Source organism: Mobula birostris, chromosome 10, assembly GCF_030028105.1.
Source record: "Mobula birostris isolate sMobBir1 chromosome 10, sMobBir1.hap1, whole genome shotgun sequence".
NCBI classification, from domain to species: Eukaryota; Metazoa; Chordata; class Chondrichthyes; order Myliobatiformes; family Myliobatidae; genus Mobula; species Mobula birostris.
The window spans coordinates 99,713,270-99,732,626 of NC_092379.1; the positions used below are offsets into that span (position 1 = coordinate 99,713,270).

At 40.3% G+C, this 19,357-nt stretch overlaps 1 protein-coding gene across 5 annotated transcripts in view; it reads right to left on the reverse strand.

Annotated features, from left to right (window-relative positions):
- Nucleotides 1–19,357, reverse strand: part of LOC140204203 (probable E3 ubiquitin-protein ligase MID2) — a 243,237-nt gene that overhangs the window by 97,414 nt on the left and 126,466 nt on the right. The gene's annotated exons all lie outside the window — the stretch shown is intronic.

Consider the following 19,357-nt stretch of genomic DNA (forward strand, 5'->3'; position numbering starts at 1 on the left):
ACACTGGATAAGACAAAAATAATTCAAGCAGGTACAGACGGTACCTTCATCTGGGTAGCTGAAGTTTCTTCATGAGAGGAGCCCTGGCAATCCTGCTGGCATCATCAACTGTTCCACTGCATAGCTTTAAAATTGAATGAACTTTACAAAATTAAGAATGAAAGGGATAAATATACTTATTAAAACTGTGCTTGTACACAAATGGCACCAATGACCAATTGCACACCCAACAACACAGCAAACCTTCCGACTATGGTTGACAGTTCAGAAGGGAGTCAGGAGCATGAACCCAACCAAACGGATGCAAATACCTTACTAGTCCTGCTGTAAATGCAAGAGTTAGTGATTGACAGATTTCTCCACATCCGTCACCATGCTTTGTTGCTGGAATAGAGTCAGCATCACAATGGGAAATCACACCTGTGATCCAACTCCTGGTCATTTGGTGTGGCACTGGAGATCCCATTCACTTTAATAGATATGGGTTAAACTCATGGATTAAGAAGTGAAGGGCAAGGCTGGTAATTTTATTTTAAGCTACTTTAGTTTTATATTGTAACAGAAGGCTGGGATCTGCTCTCAACTCAGCCTTGTGTCAAGCCCATCAGGACGCTCTATGGCAGAGCATCAGCAGTAGTCTGCCCAAACTAAGTCACTCCTGAGACTTAACCCCTCAGCTCTGGAGTGCAGAGTTCAGTGAACCTGCCTGTCAGTATCTAAGCTTAGTTGGTCTGGACAGATGGTGACTTTGGAAAGCACAGTGGGTGCAGGAAGATCTGGGTGATTATTTCCTTTGTCAGAGTTGGGAAGTCCTCTGTTCCAAGAACGTATTCCCATATCTCAGCCTTCCTTGTCAAAAAAAAACATTTATACTGTGGCTGCTGCAACTTTTAAAACAGAATTTTAATTATGGACCTAATATTTTTCATGTAATTTCTGACCCTTCATGAATGTACATACCTTTAAAATGGATAGTCCATTATTCAAACTGTTGTCGAACAAACACTGGACTGACAATAGAGTAGCATCTCTGTCTCTGCATGTTATGGCAGTAAGAAAGCAGAAAGTGATCAAATACCAGCAGTATCTGAGAGAGTTTTGGGGTTGATGACCGTCTACCTCAGTAGTGCTAAAATGTTTTATATTTATAGCTTAAGAATGCAGAATCAAGGAAAAGTAAGTGTCTCATGATTGCAGACATCCCACCTCTCCCGGAAGGTCCAGGAGTCTCCCGCAAATTAATAATGGCTCCCTGATGCCCGCAAACTATAACAATGTCCCAGAAATTGATTTTTTTGAGAGCGAGCGTGAGAGAACGCACGAGAGAGAGCGAGTGAGCGCAAGAGAGTGAGCGTGAGGGCATGACAGCGAGCGAGAGAGAGAAAGCAAGCGCAAGAGAGCGAGAAAGCAAGCACGAGAGAGAGCGACCATGAGCGAGAAAGCGCATGCACGCGATAGAGCAAGAGTGAGAGCAAGAGAGTCAGAGTGCAGAGTGTTCCAGAAAAAATATAAAACGTATGTCACGCCAGACTACACTAAAGTGTACCCCTGCCTAATAGGAGTGAAAAATAATGACAGTGTTGCTCGCTGCACTGTTTGCAACAGTGACTTTTCTACTGCCTATGGTGGGTTAAAATGTAAAAGACGTGTTGAGGTGAGTTTAACAGGTGTCATTCGTTCATTAGTATAGCTAATGTTATTTAAACTAGCTGGCTAGCTGCTAAGGAGCTACTCTATTGCAGACATCCCACCTCTCCCGGAAGTCTCCCGCAAATTGATGGTGCTACCTCCCTGAAATGAGTTTTTGCAGGGTGGGATGTCTGTGATTGGAGTTGTGAGTTCGGGGGTGGGGAAGATGAGGGACAAACAGGAAACTTGATAAAGAGAGGGATGGAGATGATTAAGTGACAAAAGATTACAGATGAAGCAAGGGTGAAGGTGGTGGGAATGACAAAAGATTATTTTGTTCCAAAAGCCCACTCCTTCCAATTCATCACGCAATATGTATTGTGCTGGATGAACCCCAAACTGCTGTTGTTGCAGAAATATATTGCACCGTGTCTTACATGGTTTAGTTCATTAAAATTACAGGAGGGTAATGTTTGCCGCTGGATGCAATCAATAATACAATGATGTGATTCGACTGTGCACTGTTGGAAGCAAACATATATTCATTTTGGGCATTACTCATGTCAATCATATCTATCCGAATAGTAAAGCTGAATCCACACCTTCCTTGATGTGACCAGCAACATCGGTCGCTATCATTAGAGTCAAAGCAATTTCAGCAATAAGTGACTGAATAATGAGCATCATAGTTCAAATGGATGGCATGCAATTTCAGGAGGATTTGAAGTTTAAAGTGCCAGAGTTTTTGCATAAATTTTCTTGGGAGTAGGCAAGGAAACTGATCATGTCAGCAGAATTACTTGCCTTTTTTAAAAAACCACTGTGATGTTGTTATCTGGTGATTTATGATAAATAGTTTTTGACTGATACTGAGATACCAAACAGAAAGCTAAATAGAATAGACAGGAAACAGTTCTGCCTGAGGCACTAATTTCATTTTGGAAGTACCACAAAAGTGAAAAGAACACTGGCATGTATGGTAATAAAGATCTTTATGTCAATAGTAATAATAAGTGGCTTTCCCACATACCCAATACTACAGGTTCTCAAAAGCCACTTGTTTAACTAAAGTGATTACAGACGTTTGATGATGGATTACATTACAAGACTTCAATAGCGTTTTATTGGTTACAAAGTGTGTTTGGACTACCTTGAGCTGTAAAAACTGCTATACAAATGAAAGTTCCTTTTGCTTAAGTTTTTATCCTTTTCATGTGACTGCAAACTCCGATTATTTTACCAGACTGTTAATGCTGTAACAGATTGGAATGTCATAGCTCTTCAGAAACTGTTTCTGGGACTGAATGGGTCAAGCATTTAAAAGTGCCCTTTCATCTTTAAGATATGGTTTCAGTCCAGACCAGAGTAATGGGATGAAAGTGTTTGACCTCTCTGTGACTGCTGAGGTTCCAAATGTGACACATCTGGACAGTCTAGATTCTCATCAGCGTGAAGCTCACAACATAAAGTACCTACAAAGCAGCATAGATGGAGATGGTGTGACAAATGGAACTGTCACACAGTGGCAGCAATGGGCACTCTTCTGATGCCAGGGTGAAATATATTACTGAATATTTAGCTGATAATAAACGTCTTTGGTTGCAACTTGATGATACTGCCACACCATAAAATGTACAGCTAGAAATAATTCTCAGAGATTACCATCTCCCACTCCCTGCTTTATAACTGATAAGGAATTATATTCTCAAATAAGAGAAAATCTGCAGATGCTGGAAATCCAAGCAACACACACAAAATACTGGAGGAACTCAGCAGGCCAGGCAGCATCTATGGAAAAGAGTAAACAGCTGATGTTAGGCGGGAGGAGAAGATGGCGGCGTGATGCAGCTCACAGCGGCCACTCCGGTGGCGATATCTGTTATCTGTCAAGTAGACTGCCATGCACAATCCTGATTTGATGGAGACTGACATGAGAGAATGGAGGAACATCTGGTGAAACTTCTGAAATGCCTGTTTTGCTGCCACTGCTACTGTGTGATCCAGAATCTCCGGAGGGGAAGGCCCTGAGTCCTCGGCTTTGCTTGTTGCTCGGCGGCCGGGTTGGGGTCGAAGCGTTCGGCAGAGATGGTGCTCGGTGTCAGAGGGCTGGTCGGAGGCTCGAAGGTTTTGGACGGACTCAGAGTCGGCTGCGGTCGGGTGCTTCTAATGCATTGGCAAGTTTGCTGCGCTTGGCGGTTCATGGCAGGAGAGCTTTTCCCTTCTACCGTCTGCGTGACATGATGGGGCTATCGGGACGAGACTTTCTTTTTTACCGTGCCCGTGGTCTGCTCTTTATCAAATTAGGGTATTGCTTTGCACTGCTGTAACTATATGTTGTAATTATGTGGTGTTGTCAGTTTTAGTCTTGGTTTGTCCTGTGATATCTTTCTGGAGGAACATTGTATCATTTTTTAATGCATGCATTTCTAAATGACATAAACGAGGACTGAGTGTCCTCAATCTAATCTAATGTTTCGGGCCAAGATCCTTCAACAGGAATTATATTCTGCGCACTAAAACAATTCTTGATGGAACTGCATAGTTCTTGAAACACACAACATCTGTTTAACAGTAGATCTGTTTAAGTTTATAAGGAGAACAGCATTCAGTGCAAATATGTTGAACATTTAACAAAATGCCTGTCCTATGTAGTTTGCAAGTTCCTCTTTGTATTGTAGCTTTGTTGAAATAGTCTAACATAGTTTTGTAAAAAATATGTTAGCACTCTTAACTGTTTGTGTCCATACACCAAGAAAATCAGAATTTATCTGGAGAACAGTCTTCAGACCTGGAAATCTGAAATTGCTGGAAATGCTTAACAGGTCGAACATCATCTGTGGAGATGGCCTAGTTATTGGTTTAGAATCAGACTTAATATCACTGATCTATGCCATCATTTTTGTTACTTGGCAGCAGTACATTGCAATACATAATAATGAAAATGACCATATCATCTATTTCATCAGATGAAAGATCATCGGCCTGAAGTGTTACCTCAGTTTCCCTCACTGTACTATTAAATTTCCTTTGTAATATTATTTCTAATTCAGGGTTCATTCAGAGATGCTTTCCTTTTTTTAAAAAAAATCATAAGAAAGACATTAACACACTATTACAATATTATTGTAAGTAAGCAGCCAGTTGTTGTAACTATTGTTTGGCAATGGTGGTATTTTCCACTTTACATGAATAAACTCTTCTTGGGCTTCCAGCCAGCTACAGGTATTGATTTTAACCGATGCTTCGATGACAAACTCTGCAATTCTCACCAGGGATGATGCCCAGGCATGTCTAGTCTGGTGGTATTTATACCGCTATCATCCGTCCCTCCTGATTGGGATTCCGCTGACCCACCTTTTTTACAATCAAATTCCAATTCTTACTAAGAGTGAGACCTTCCAGCTTTGTCAAAATTTTTATTCTCTGGTCTTATTTCAATGGTTTCCTTCATCAGCCATTGGCGCAGCACAGTAGTTTTGTTTGTTAGTGATGCAATGTTTGCTACCGCCAATTTCTCCAGATAACCCAAATGGATACACCTCCTTGATGCGGATTTCCACTGTGCCCCCCCCACCGGGTTTGGCTGACATATGCTGCTCCGCATTCACAGGAAATCCTGTAAATGCCAGCTGTCCCGAATCCAAGGTCACCTTTAACCTGCATGAACTGTAATTTGACCTTCCCTGCTAGTTTGTGGATGGTATTAATCCTCAGGATCCTGGCAATTCTTCCAGAAATCATGTAAATATAGGGAAGCCAGGTAGTAGCAATGGGTTCCTCCTTGTTGGTAGGTTTCCTGATTTTTCTGTCAGTCCTATTAAGATATAAGATTGATTTTCTTCAACTTGAAGCCATTCTGAATGAACGTCGTGCGTAATCATCTTATTTTCTTGAGGAGACTGTCCCGGTCTGAAATAGTTTTCGCACAGTTAACCAAAGTAGAAAGTACTGTTCTATGTTGGGAGCCATGACGGTGACTGTTATTGTTGTGGTATAAGTCCATGTGAGTGGATTTCTGATAGACGCCATGCCTGAGGCTACTTGGACATTCTAAAGTGACAGAAACTGGACGGTGGAAACCAGCATCAAGAAGAATAGATGGTGTATCCATTTGGGTTACCCGGAGAAATTGTAGGTAGCATAACAGTGCATTCGCAATGGCCACAGGATTGACTTTGACGTCCTGAAGGAAGCCACTGAAATAAGACTAGAGAATAAGTACAGTCAGCCCTCTGTAACCGCGGGGGATTGGTTCCAGGACTCCCCGCGGATACCAAAATTTGCGGATGCTCAAGTCCCTTATATAAAATGGCGTAGTATTTGCATATAACCTATGCACATCCTCCCGTATACTTTAAATCATCTCTAGATTACTTATAATACCTAATACAATGCTCGATTCGTTCTTACCAACCTTACGGCCCACTTCGGCAAGCGGCATGCCACTTTTCAAAAGATCTAAGATTTTTATCTTCTCGGTGAGAGAGAGAGCACTTTACGCTCCCTATTAGCCTTTCAGGAATTGCTTTGACCACTTAATTGCTGTTTAGGAGCCATTTTTTCACAGAAACAAAGGGTGCACACAACACAAGTAGCGAACGAATGAGATGCAAGGTGAACAATGCTCAAACATCGGGTGCTGGAGAGAGACTTCAGGGAATTTTTTTCCCGAATGCAGCATTTTCGAACCGCGGTTGGTTGAATCGGCGGATGCGGAACCCGTGGATACGGAGGGCCGACTGTATTTTAAGAAAGATGAAAGTCTCACTCTAAGTAAGAACTGGAATTCGATTGTAAACAAGGTGGGACAGCAGAGTACTAATTGGTTGAGGACTAACCAATCAGGAGGGTCGGACGAAGGCGGTATAAATAGAACTGGACTAGACATCCCTAGTCCTCATCCCTGATGAAGATGACGGAGTTTGTCATCAAAACGTCATTTAAGATCGATTCTTTTACTCGGCTGAAAGCCTGAGAAGAGTTTATTTGTTATATATGCCAGGAAAGCATTAGATTCTTTTCCACTTTTCATGTCTTGCTTTGGTTTCAAACAGCTACAGGATAAGATTAAAATGAACTGTGAATACAGTATCCTCAATCTGGGGAAAATATCTCCTCCTGCACCAGTGTTACATTTTCTATTTCACCTGTCAGCCATCCTGGTGAATGCAGGAACAAGACTGACACTCTGGTGATGGCTTGTTTACTTTGTGGGTAGAGATTAGGAAAAGCATCGACACAACCCAAAACTAATTTGACACATCAATTTACATTTAGCAGATGAAGATAATATTCCTCCTATCAATCTGGATGGCATTCAAATGCAAATTCTACAGGACAAATATTTTTAAACACAGTAACAACCAATTCTGTATTGTTTTAAAGTGCAAAACAGTCTAACAAATCTTGTAATAGTCCCGAATATTGCAATTTCAGTGACTTGGTTTCATTGATTAAACATAGTTTTACTTGTCCCAAATAAAGCAGCTTCCAATAAACAGTTTGTACCCGATGCTTGCTGCTCTATCTGTGTAAGCATACATATTTTAGGAACAGGAAATTGGGCATAATTTGCCATCCCAGTACAATCATTTCTCAGTATCCTCTTTGTCATTATTCCAACTTGCAAGCAGAAAGTTAATTTTAAAAGGGATCTTTCTCCCCTCTGGCTAATTTTTAATATCTGTTTCACAGGTTTTGGCACTGCTTCAGGCTGGGCAAGGAAAATCAAACTCTATAAGCTAAAGGCTGGATGTGAAACTGGGCAAATAGTTATTAAAGGGAGAATGTAACCAACTCACCACAGCTCTCTGCACCAACACCCCAAGCCCCACCCTCCACTTCTATCTTCAGGTTCTCCAAACCACATGAAACTTTCATTGAATGAGTGGTTGAATGTTAAGACTTAGTTAGTGAAGTTGGGTGCCCCACCATCTATAGTTACCTTGTTATGTTTGACTGATGCTGTTTGTAAAATTACAGTGTTGTTCAATGGTATTCTATGTGAAACCAGCTTCAGGGTTATTTGCGTTCCTTCTTTGTTTAAAGGAGAATGACAAAATATTTTTTGTGATAACATTGCCATAACTTTTTTTGTTATCTATGCTCTAAGCAGGTTAAGTAACAATCCAACTCCTAGTAGTCACAAATCTTTATACATTTAGCTTACCCACACCCTTGTCTGAAAAAAAGTCACATGGAGAGATCTTATCATTTCAATCCACTTCAATTCCTAAATCCCTCTAAATCCAACAGGATGCAATTGGCTCTTCTTAACAGTGAGCATCTCAATTTATGAATTGGCTTTATTTTCAAATCATGGTCTCATAACTACTATATTGATATCTTACCAGCAAAATAAAGGACATCTTAAACCTTTCATAAATCTTGCATTACTGAACATCCAACTGTCATGATCCAGTCTAAGACTTTGGTATGGCTCTAACATCAGAGTTTTGTCATCATTAACATACTAGACAAGGTAGGAATTCAAAGTGTAAATGCAGCTGATGCAGCATATAACCTGAGCAATGCATTTATTTTGTCAATGTGCTTTTTGCTTGCCTACAGTACAAATTCTATAAATTTCCATGTAAAATTGAACTGCAGAATGGCTCAATGATGATTTATTGCTGTATAGACAGTTTTACAAAGAAACATAAATTAATCTGCAAGGAAAGATGTTTGCCACTTTTCAACCCCCTTTTAAAATATGTCCCTATTAATTTCCTTCTTTTCTCCCTCAAAGTGTTGAATTGCTAGATGAGGATTTCATAAGCACCAGTGTTTTCTTGGTTGTCTCAAGGTAGACTTCAGCTCTCAGCTGTCCATTAGCACTTTTGAGTGAAAGAGAGCAGATAAATAATCACAGTCAAAGTTCCCATATTTGATTGGACTGGGATTTTGGAGGTAGGGAATTGTTTGCATTGTTCTTTACATGAGCCCAAAGAACAATGCCAATGATCCCATAGCTCCAAAATTCCCAGTCCAAATTCTAGACAGTTGTTCAAGTGGAGAAAGGAGAAGGAGGTATCACTAGCACAAATTTGATACCAATGACAAAATCAAATATGGGAACCTTGGAAGTATCTGTTTATTTTCCCGCTGCCTTTCAAAAAGTACTAACTCTAAACTTCTGACTTATGCTAGCTAAATTAGTACAATACAGTAATTAACACTATTTCTTTCTTGGTCGGTAAAGCCGACTAACCTTTTGGATAGCTTATTTACTCACTGATAATCAGTGGAGCTCACTTGCTCCCTTAAAAAAGACTGAAGTTCTAAATGCCAGCCATGTGCTAACATGCAAGTGAGTCTCTGCCATACTGGAGCCAACCACATTGGAATCATAGAATGATTAGAGCTCAAAAGCCTATCATATCCGCATTAGCTTGGTAGACTAGCCATTGTCTCTGTTCCATTGCCTTGGTAAATTTTTTCCACTTTGTATTTATTCAGTTCCCTCTTGAAGACCACAAAGGAACCTACCTTCATTTCAACCAAAGGCTGTGCATCTTAGACTCTAACCAATTGTGTAAAATTAATCTTAATACTCTTTCCGCTTATTTTGTAGTTGCGAACACCAGTTGTTGAACAGGAATAGGAATGAACGGGAACAGCCAACCACTCTGTCCAGACCAATGTTCCCAATAGGTGTGCGTATGCACGTGCACACATCTTTTGCTACCAGCACACAAGGAATTTAAATTGCACACAAAAGGTTGTCACCTTCTACCCCGTTGGCCTGTTAAGTATATTTCATGATCGTACGCCATCACATTACCTCTTCCGGTTACTGATGTGGACAGTGTTGACAAAGTGGAGTTTGTGATGATTCATCTGAAGATTTTAGAACTGGCTTACTTATACTGTATCAATTGAAGAAATTATTCAGCGCGCACACATTGCTGTCACTGGGCAAAAAACTGCACAGCACAAAATTTTTGTACACACTGGTCATTGTAAATTAAAGGGAACATTGGTCCAGACCCCTCATCATTTTACAATATATACCTATATTAAACCTCCCTTAAACTCCTCTTCTCCAAAGAAAACAGCCCCAACTTCTAAAGTCTATCCTTGTAACTGTAGTCATAGAATCAGAGAGCATGGAAACAAGCTCTTCAATAGGGAGTCTGCTTCGACCATCAAGCACCCACTCACATTAATCCTATTTTCCTGATGTCCTCATCAAATACCTCCAGACTGTACCATTCAATTAAGTACGAGAGGCAATTTACTATGACCAAGTAGCCTAGCAACAGTGCAGCTTGGGATGTGGCAAGAAGATCAAAATTTATGGGGTTTTATTCCCCCCCCCCCACCGGTTCAGTCCCCTCCTACCTACATCTGTGACACTTAACATGCTCTTGATCTTTTTAATGATCTCAAGTTCCCTGGTCCCAATCATCTTAGTTTCACTATGGACGTCCAGTCCCTATACACTTTCATCTGCCATCAGATTCACCAGATTGATTCCTGGGATGGCAGGACTTTCATATGATGAAAGACTGGATGAACTAGGCTTATGCTCATTGGAATTTAGAAGATTGAGGGGGGATCTGATTGAAACGTATAAAATCCTAAAGGGATTGGACAGGCTAGATGCAGGAAGATTGTTCCCGATGTTGGGGAAGTCCAGAACGAGGGGGTCACAGTTTGAGGATAAAGGGGAAGCCTTTTAGGACCGAGATTAGGAAAAACTTCTTCACACAGACAGTGGTGAATCTGTGGAATTCTCTGCCACAGGAAACAGTTGAGGCCAGTTCATTGGCTATATTTAAGAGGGAGTTAGATATGGCCCTTGTGGCTAAAGAGATCAGGGGGTATGGAGGGAAAGCTGGTACAGGGTTCTGAGTTGGATGATCAGCCATGATCATACTGAATGGCGGTGCAGGCTCGAAGGGCCGAATGGCCTACTCCTGCACCTATTTTCTATGTTTCTATCAGGAAGGCTTGAATGCTCTCCTCATTTTTCTGGACACCAGACCCAACCAGTTCCCCTCTACCACCACTCTCCTCCATCTAGTGAAATTGGTCCTCATTCTCAATAATTTCTCCTTCGGCTCTTCCCACTTCCTTCAAACATGTCAGTCCATGGCATCCTCTACTACTGCGATAAGGCCACACTCAGGCTAGAAGAGCAACACCTTATATTCCGTCTTTGTAGCCTCTAACCTGATGGCATGAACATTGATTCTCTAACTTCCAGTTATGTTCCACCCAATCCTCTTCACCATTCCCTATTACTATTTCCCTCTCTCACCTTATCTCCTTACCTGACCATTAGCATCCTCTTCCCCCTTCCCTTCCTTCCATGATCTTCTGTCCCCTCCTGTCAGATTCCCCCTTCCCCAGCCTTTTATCACTTTCACCAATCACCTTCGCAGCTTCTTATGTCACCCCTCCCTCTCTCCCAGTTTCACCTATCACCTACTACCTTGCATTTCTTCCTCCTCATCTCCACCACCTTACTCTGACCTCTCATCTTTTTTCTTCAGACTTTTCAAAGGGTCTCAGCTTGAAACGTCGACTATTTACTCTTTTCCATAGATGCTGCCTGGCCTGCTGAGTTCCTCCAGCATTTTGTGTGTGTTGTTTGGATTTCCAGCTCTGCAGATTTTCTCTTGTTTGTGTGTGTGTGTGTGTGTGTGTGTGTGTGTGTGTGTATATATATATATATATATACACACACACACACACACGAGCAAAACTCCACCTACTCATGAGTAAAAAGGATAGGGCAAGTGACTGTGGTGACAGTATGAGAACACTTTGAGATCAGTGTCCATGGTTGTATTAATTTTAGTATGCTTTCAGGTGACACTAAAATAGGTGGTATAGTGGACAATGAAGAAAGTTCTCAAAATTACAGGAGAATCTTTATCAGTTGAGTAGGTAGGCAGAGGAACAGAAAATGGAGTTTAACTTGGATAAGTGTGAGGTGTTGCATTTTGGGAAGTCAAATCCAGATAGGAATTCATAGTGAATAGCAGGGCCCTGGGGAGTGTTGTATAATAGAGGGACCTTGGAGTACCAGTACATGGCTTCCTGAAAATGGAGTCACAGTTATACAGAATAGTGAAGGCGGCTTTTGGTACATTGACCTTCACAACTCAAGGCATTGAGTACAGAGGTTGGGGGGTGATGGTGCATTTGTACAGGCCGCTGGTGAGGTTGCACTTGGAATATTGCGTACAGTTTTGGTTACCTTCCTTTAAGATATTATTAAACTGGAAAGAGAGCAGAAAAAATTTATGAGGATATTGGCAGGACTTGAGGGATTGAGTTACAAGCTAGGAATTTATTCTATAGAGTGCAAGAGACTAAGAGGTGATCTTGTAGAGGTGGATGAATCATGAGGAGCACAGAAAGAGTGAATGTGCTCAGTTTTTTTTCCCCATAGCTGAGGTATCAAGAACTAGAGGGTAGAGGGTATAGGTTTAAGATGAGATGGAAAATATTTAAGAACTTGAGAGGCAATTTTATTTTAAAGCACAAAGGGTATAATCTATGTGGATTCAGCTGTCAGTGATGAAACAGGTACAGTAGCAACTGCTAAAAGACAGTTGGACAGATACATAGATCGGAAAGGTAATATGCCAAACACTGACAGATGGCACAAGCCTGAATGAGGCTCTTGGTCAGTATGGATTAGCTGGGCTGAAGATTTTTTTTTCAGCACTCTTTGACTTTATGCCTGAGTACCCAATAGCAAACAACTCCAAATTGCAACTGCAGGAGTTCATAACTGAATTTGATTCCATCTTTTGCTATCAAACAACATGCACTTTTCCAATAAGCATTGCTACATAACAAGCCAACATTTATCAAATTCCTCTTTGTTAACAATTAACTCCAACAATACAGACAAGATTACAATTCAAACCAATTGAGCTGCCAATATCCGATTGATTTCTGGCTTATATCATTACACATATTCTCTGACAGCATAAAGCTAATCTTTTGTTACCCATTACTTCATTTTCATCATTGCTGGTTGCTACTGATCCATCTCCACATGCTGGAATTCTTCCCCATCCTTTCAGCTTTGCAAGCTTCCTACAAATCTAGCCATTTGATTACATCTTTCCTTTAACAAAATCAGATTTACTCTTTTCTTCTGCAGATCTTTCAATCGTTTTGGAAAGAAAATCTCAACTGCTGCTCTTGCATTAAAAGTGAGAAGGTAAAATTGGTTGTGGCCAGTTTTCAGGTATGATTGAAGATCATATTGGGAGGCATGAGACCAACCAAAGTTTTTGACTCAACTCTAATCAACTTGGATAGATGATTGCTGCTCAAAAGGCCCTCCACAGGCCACTTTAATGAGATAAATATCACGGCTTGTCCAGTCTCAAGGCATGCGCTAGAAGTGGAGAGAATGGGTGAGAGACATGGGGCCAATCACGTACTGTTACAGGGAGCACTTCTGTTTTTTGCAGTTCCCAATATTTAAAAAAAAATTTGTTAAGTTGATTGTGGTGTTAGCCAAAAGGTTCTAAAACAGGGCTAGCTTCATCATAATTTATAGTAAATCCCATGAGGAATAGAACTCTTGGTGGAAAATCTAGTGCAATCATCAGTACTGAAGGAACTAAAATACTTTTAAAATAAAAGGAAGGGATCAGTGTATATATGCATCAATTGGACACCAAGATTTGACAGGTTTGGTAGAGCCAACCTAAACTTATGAAAGTCTAAAGGGGTCCTACTTAGCTGCTAGAACTTAGGATATTCTAACTACTCATAAGTAAGGAGTGCCTGAGCATGCAGGGTACTTTGATTTTAAAAAGTGTTTATGAAAATTGCCACGAGATATTTGGTATTTAGGCTCAAATTAACTGTGATTTGGATCAGTTCAGGGAATATACAAATAATTTTGGGATGGTGGACTGTGCCTGGTAGAGTACTACGAGGATCGATAACTTAGTTGTTGATAACCTGAATCAATGATACGGAGAAAAGGAAAAACGTAGCCTTTGTTTGCTGATAATGCATGGCTAAGTAGGGGAATAACTGTGAGGAGGCTTTAATTGGATAAAGGCTTGAACAATGAAAGAGCAAGAATGTCTTTAGATGGTACCGAGATATGAATTTTTCTGTATTGTAAGGAAATACATTTTTATTTTGTTCTGCATAGGAGGTTGTGGAAGTTGATATTCAGGGAGTTCTGGGTATGGCTGCACAATAGTTACAAAGTTAACAATTCAGAACACAAATGTATTTGAATATAATAACACAGAATTTTCATTCTAGTTACGAGGGGACTTCATGGACCTATACCTGGAGTTCTGTGCAGTTACTTGGCAATTGGTAGTTGGTAAAAATCGCTCTTTCTCAAAACATACTGGGGCAATTCTACACTGCCAACAAAGAGAGTACCCCCACAGCAGCTGCTGTGGTCTGGTTTGTTGCAGCAGCATCCTCTGACAATATAGGAAAATACAGCGAACTATCAGGATAGTAAGAAAGATCATTGGCTTCACTCTATCATCACTGCAGAACTTGTATGTGTCCAAGAAAAATCATTGCTGACGCTATCCACTGACCAAAGTGCAATTTCTAGTTGCTCCCCTCTGGAAAGTCCTCCAGGGTTCTTAAAACAAAAAGTTCATGCCATCTTAAAAGTTTTCTTCTTCCAGGCAGTTAATCTAATCAACCATTCTTGTTATTTCCCTCTCACCACCCATCTGTTACCTCAATCACTGCACTGTAAACATGTTAATCTATTTTATAATGCTGTTTATATTGTAAATACATATTGGTATTTATGAATTTATATACACTTTGCTCTATATTCATACTCTATCTTTTTACAATTCTTCATTCTTTATAATTGTTGAACCTTGTTTTTGTTACAGCAAATTGCTAATTGATGTAAATGTACAGTGTATTTCAAATAAAGTCGATCTTTGACTTTGATCTATTACCTAATGAAAGATATACTTGCCTTCATGGGGATAAAGCAAAGGTGGACTGTGTTAATTACTGAAGTTTATCTATTGTCCAATGAGAAAACAATAGAGTTGACTGGGCCTTTTCATCAAAATATTGGAAAAATCAGAGGTAATCTGTTCGAATCATATAAGAGGATGGAAGGCTTGATACTTAGGATACTGGAAAAAGTCTAGAACCAGGCAAAACAGTCTTAAGAATCAAGGGATTTGTTTATTTAGGATTGAGGTTAAAAAAAAAAGCATCTATAAGGGATATGAAGTTTTGGAATCTGCCAGGCTATGGGGATTGAAATTACAGGGATAAATTAGGAAATCAGAACTGTGGTAAAGTGAGAAATCAAAACTGTACGAAAAGGACAGGGGTCCAATATCCTAGCTGGCAGGTTTAATAGAACTGTTAGGGAGGGTTTAAACTACTTTGCCATGGGGATAGGGCCCAGGAAGGGGAAAACAGAAATAAATCAAACATAGCGTGCAACAGAGATGATAGAAAGGACGGGCAGAAGATGAGGTATAATCACAGCTAGTGGGATGATTTGCAGGACAAGAGAGGTGTGGTGCAGTTAAAACAAAAAACAACAAACACTGGACTGGGAGTGTTATATTTGAATGCACGTATCATAAGAAATAAAATGGATGATCTTGAAATTCAGCTACAGAATGGCAAGTATGATGTTGTGGCCATCTCTGAAACTTGGCTAAAGGATGGCTGCCATTGGGAGCTGCACGTCCAAGGATATACGGTGTATCGGAAAGATAGGTTAGTAGGCAGAGGGGGTGGTGTGGCCCTGTGTATAAGAAATAATATTAAACGATTAGAAAGGGATGACATACGATCGGAAGGTGTAGAGTCCCTATGGGTTGAGTTAAGAAACGGCAAGGGTAAGAAGACCCTAATGGCAGTTGTATGCAGGACTCCAAACAGTAGCCAAGATGTGGATTACAAATTACAGCAGGAAATAGAAAAGGCATGTTAGAAGGACAATGTCATGATAATCGTTGGGGATTTTAACATGGAAGTGGATTGGGAAAACCAGACCAGTACTGGACCTCAAGAGAAAGAATTTGTAGAATGTCTAAGGGATGGCCCTTTAGAACAGCTTGTTGTTGAGCCCACTAGGGGATCGGCTGTGCTGGATTGGGTGTTGTGCACTGATGCGGGGTTGATTAGAGAACTTAAGGTTAAGAAACCCTTGGAGTACAGTGATCACAATATTGATCGAGTTCACTTCAAAATTTGAGAAGGAGAAACTAAATTCCAATATGTCGGTATTTCAGTGGAATAAAGGAAATTACAATGGCATGAGAGGGGAACTGGCCAAAGTTGACTGGAAAGGGACACTAGCAGGAAGGACAGCAGAGCAACAATGGCTAGAGTTTCTGCGAAAAATGAGGGAAATGCAAGACAGATATATTGTAAATAAGAGGAAATTTTTGAATGGAAGAAGGACATTACCGTTGCTGACAAGTGAAATCAGAGCCAAAGTAAAAGCAAAAGGGAGGGCATACAAGGAAGCCAAAGCTAGTGGGAAGATAGAGGACTGGGAAGCTTTTAAAAACTTGTAGAAGGAAACTAAGAAGGTCATTAGGAAGGAAACAATGAATTATGAAAGGAAGATGGCGACCAATATCAAAGAAGATACTAAAAGTTTTTTTAGGTATATAAAGGGTAAAAGAGAGTTGAGGGTAGATATAGGGGCAATAGAAAATGACGCTGAGACGGCAGAGGAACTGAATGCGTATTTTGCATCAGTCTTCACAGTGGAGGACATCTGCAGTATACTGGACATTCAAGAGTGTCAGGGAAGTGAAGTATGTGCAATGAAAATTACAATTGAGAAGGTGCTCAGGAAGCTTAATGGTCTGAGGGTGGATAAATCTCCTGGAATTGATGGAATGCACCCTCGGGTTCTGAAGGAAGTAGCTGGAGGGATTGGGGAGGTATGATCTTTCAAGAATTGATAGATTATGGCATTGTACTGGTTGATTGGAAAATTGCAAATGTTACTCCACTATTGAAGAAGTGTGGGAGGTAGCAGAAAATAAACTATAGACCTGTTAGCCTGACATCAGTGGTTGGGAAGTTTTTGGAATCGATTGTTAGGGATGAGATTATGGAGTACCTGGAGGCACATGACTAGATAGGCCAAAGCCAGCATGGTTTCCTGAAAGGAAAATCCTGCCTGACTAATGTACTGCAGTTTTTTGAGGAATTTACAAGCAGGGTAGACAAAGGAGATGCAGTAGATGTGGTGCACTTGGATTTTCAGAAGGCCTCTGACAAGATGTTGCACATGAGGCTGCCTAGCAAGATAAGAGCCCATGGAATTACAGGGGAGTTACTAGCATGGGTGGAGCATCGGCTGGTCAGCAGAAAACAGAGTGGGAATAAAGGCTGGCTGCTGGTTACCAGTGGAGTCCCACAGAGGTCAGTGTTGGGACCACTGCTTTTTACGATGTATGTCAATGATGTGGAATATGGGGTTAATGGATTTGTGGCTAAATTTGCCGATAATACAAAGATAGGTGGAGGAGCGGGTAGTGTTGAGGAAACAGAAAGCCTGCAGAGAGAATTAGATGGACTTAGGGGAATGGGCACAGTGGCAAATGAAATATAATGTTGGAAAGTGTACAGTCAAGCACTTTTGTGGAAGAAATAAATGGGCAGGCTATTTTTAGATGGGGAGAGAATTCAAAATGCAGAGATGCAAAGGGACTTGGGAGTCTTTGTGCGTTAACCTCCAGGTTGAGTCAGTGGTGAAGGTGGCGAGTGCAATGTTGGCATTCATTTCTAGAAGTACAGAATATAAGAGCAGGGATGTGATGTTTAGGCTAAATAAGGCACTCATGAGACCACATTTGGAGTATTGTGTGCAGTTTTGGGCTCCTTATTTTAAAAAGGATATACTGACATTGGAGAGGGTTAAGAGAAGATTCACGACAATGATTCCAGGAATGGAAGGGTTACCATATGAGGAATTTCTAGCAGCTCTTGGGCTGTATTCCCTGGAGTTCAGGAGAATGATGGGGGATCTCATAGAAACATTTCGAATGTTAAAAGGCCTGAACAGATTAGATATGGCAAAGTTATTTCTCATGGTAGGGGAATTTCTAGGACAAGAGGGCATGACTTCAGGATGAAGGACGTCCATTTAGAACAGAGATGCGCGGAAATTACTTTAGGCAGAGGGTGGTAAATCTGTGGAATTTGTTGTCATGAGCAGCTATGGAGGCCAAGTCATTGGGTGTATTTAAGTCAAGGATAAATAGGTTCTTGATTAGCCAGGGATTAAAGGGTATGGGGAGAAGGCAGGGGAGTGGGGATGACTGGAAGAATTGGATCAGCCCATGATTGAATGGTGGAGAAGACTCGATGGGCTGAATTACCTACTTCTGCTCCCATATCTTATGGTCTAAATGGTCTTACTGAATAGCACAGCAGGCTTGAAAAACTAATAGCTATTTCCTGCTCTTATTTCAAGTATACATGCACCACAGCCCAGTAATTGATTTAGATTGGCTCTGAGAAAGCCTAAAAAATGTTAGACTCATTATTGAACTAAATGCCCTTCAAGTATTCTCAGAGTGCAAGTTTACCTCTAATACTGACATCCATTGTAACCATTAAAAAGCAAGCATATGACTAATTCCACTTTAAAAAAACTTCTGATCTTTGGAAAATTTATGTGGCAATTTTACAAAATATTCTGTTTTTATAAATCCCTCCTGTATATTTCTCAAGCATCATTATGGGACAAAATGTGGTTCATTAGCACTCAAAATTAAGCTTAATGACCACTGAAGAGCACTTTACAACTGTTTGGTACTGTGTGGTTTCACAAATATATACAGAAACTAGTAGGTTTCCCAGCATAGCAATAACAATGCAGCTTAGAGCACACCATGAACAAGGTAAACTTACTGATGTTTGTTATAGTTCAAGTGAATACAGCATACAGTGCTGTAGTTTCAGATTGAGCAGTTTTTCTTCTCTCATTTGTTACTTGAGTACTATGTTACATAAATCACCACCATGCCCATCCCAGTCTACCCCATCAAGGCCTTTGGCAGTAGTAAGTGCAATAAACAAATGTGTTCTTTATTAGTGTTTGCCATTTTTGGACCATGTTAAAGAAACGGAGTCAAGGGTGGGGAATGAGAAATCATGCATCACTTAGATGTTAAAAACTACTTTTCATGAAAAATATAGCAAACTGATAATTATAAATAAAAATGATTAATATATAATCTGCTGCCGACCCTGTTGTGTTTTGTCAATTTTACTTAGTAGCTTGTGGGAGTACTTGGAAGACTTGCTTCTAAATCAGGCAATAATGCTCATTTAAACCATGAAACGGGAACTGTAAATTGGCTGTGTTTGTCGTCTTTGAAAACAGATTTTCCATCTGTTTGATACTGCATTATACAATCCAATTTTATTACTGGCCAAGATATTTTTATTTTAATAAACATTGGCTAAGATTTAATTTTTCTGTTGAATCTTAAAGGATAAACTATTATTAAAGTTTAATTAATATTCATCAGCATATAAACATTCAGAACTCTAACATTTATTGTTTTAATCCCTATCTCATTCTACATTTGTATCCTTGCAAATTCCTAGAATCATGTACAGCTCTGGGGAAAGCCACTTGCTCCTTCATGTCTGTTTAGCTCTTTGCAAACAGCTATTATATTACAATCATACAAATGATCTTACCATATCTCATTTTTCCTTTCAACACAGAAGGATGCCATTTTTCTCACTA